This window comes from Triticum dicoccoides, unplaced genomic scaffold (genome assembly GCF_002162155.2).
Source record: "Triticum dicoccoides isolate Atlit2015 ecotype Zavitan unplaced genomic scaffold, WEW_v2.0 scaffold170708, whole genome shotgun sequence".
In the NCBI taxonomy this organism is placed as follows: Eukaryota; Viridiplantae; Streptophyta; class Magnoliopsida; order Poales; family Poaceae; genus Triticum; species Triticum dicoccoides.
The window spans coordinates 1-1,695 of record NW_021221259.1 but is presented as its reverse complement, the minus strand read 5'-3'; the positions used below and the strand labels follow the sequence as shown (position 1 = coordinate 1,695).

The window sequence follows — 1,695 nt, the reverse complement described above, 5'->3', positions numbered from 1 at the left end:
GGTCCGCTCCAAAGACGATTCTACATTCTCACTACCATTACAACCGTTCCCTAACAATGGATAATGTCCTATACTACTTACTCTCCCGCTCAATCACGGAGACGAGTTTTCCACGGTTTCCACCCCTCCCTCCATACCGCAGCAACACGAGTTTTTTCCACCCCTTTCAGAAAGCGCTCTTCGCGCCACAAAGCCGCCCCAAGACGCGCGAGCAATGAGCATCGAGCTTAAACATATCGCAAACGTCAAAAATAATATAACGGGATTAATATATATCGCGCACGTGCGATATGTTTGTCACAAGGCGCAAAAAATAATTATAAAAGGAATGCAGCACGAGGACTTCCCAGGAGGTCACCCATCCTAGTACTACTCTCGCCCAAGCACGCTTAACTTCGGAGTTCTGATGGGATCCGGTGCTTTAGTGCTGGTATGATCGCATCCGTTTCCCCGTCTTCGTCCCTTATGCTTGCCACTCCCGAGTCCGCTCCAAAGACGATTCTACATTCTCACTACCATTACAACCGTTCCCTAACAATGGATAATGTCCTATACTACTTACTCTCCCGCTCAATCACGGAGACGAGTTTTCCACGGTTTCCACCCCTCCCTCCATACCGCAGCAACACGAGTTTTTTCCACCCCTTTCAGAAAGCGCTCTTCGCGCCACAAAGCCGCCCCAAGACGCGCGAGCAATGAGCATCGAGCTTAAACATATCGCAAACGTCAAAAATAATATAACGGATTAATATATATCGCGCACGTGCGATATGTTTGTCACAAGGCGCAAAAAATAATTATAAAAGGAATGCAGCACGAGGACTTCCCAGGAGGTCACCCATCCTAGTACTACTCTCGCCCAAGCACGCTTAACTTCGGAGTTCTGATGGGATCCGGTGCTTTAGTGCTGGTATGACCGCATCCGACATGTTTCCCCGTCTTCGTCCCTTATGCTTGCCACTCCCGGGTCCGCTCCAAAGACGATTCTACATTCTCACTACCATTACAACCGTTCCCTAACAATGGATAATGTCCTATACTACTTACTCTCCCGCTCAATCACGAAGACGAGTTTTCCACGGTTTCCACCCCTCCCCCCATACCGCAGCAACACGACTTTTTTCCACCCCTTTCAGAAAGCGCTCTTCGCGCCACAAAGCCGCCCCAAGACGCGCGAGCAATGAGCATCGAGCTTAAACATATCGCAAACGTCAAAAATAATATAACGGGATTAATATATATCGCGCACGTGCGATATGTTTGTCACAAGGCGCAAAAAATAATTATAAAAGGAATGCAGCACGAGGACTTCCAAGGAGGTCACCCATCCTAGTACTACTCTCGCCCAAGCACGCTTAACTTCGGAGTTCTGATGGGATCCGATGCTTTAGTGCTGGTATGATCGCATCCGACATGTTTCCCCGTCTTCGTCCCTTATGCTTGCCACTCCCGGGTCCGCTCCAAAGACGATTCTACATTCTCACTACCATTACAACCGTTCCCTAACAATGGATAATGTCCTATACTACTTACTCTCCCGCTCAATCACGGAGACGAGTTTTCCACGGTTTCCACCCCTCCCTCCATACCGCAGCAACACGAGTTTTTTCCACCCCTTTCAGAAAGCGCTCTTCGCGCCACAAAGCCGCCCCAAGACGCGCGAGCAATGAGCATCGAGCTTAAACATATCGCAAA

The 1,695-nt window shown here is 49.1% G+C and overlaps 3 non-coding genes across 3 annotated transcripts; all 3 read right to left on the bottom strand.

The window, feature by feature from the left end:
* Positions 1-325: 325 nt before the first annotated feature.
* Positions 326-444, bottom strand: LOC119344496. The gene has a single exon (XR_005166706.1). It is a non-coding gene; the product is annotated as a 5S ribosomal RNA (ribosomal RNA).
* A 361-nt stretch (positions 445-805) lies between these two features.
* On the bottom strand, positions 806-924 carry LOC119344495. The gene has a single exon (XR_005166705.1). It is a non-coding gene; the product is annotated as a 5S ribosomal RNA (ribosomal RNA).
* Positions 925-1,291: 367 nt separating this feature from the next.
* Positions 1,292-1,410, bottom strand: LOC119344497. The gene has a single exon (XR_005166707.1). It is a non-coding gene; the product is annotated as a 5S ribosomal RNA (ribosomal RNA).
* Positions 1,411-1,695: the final 285 nt, after the last annotated feature.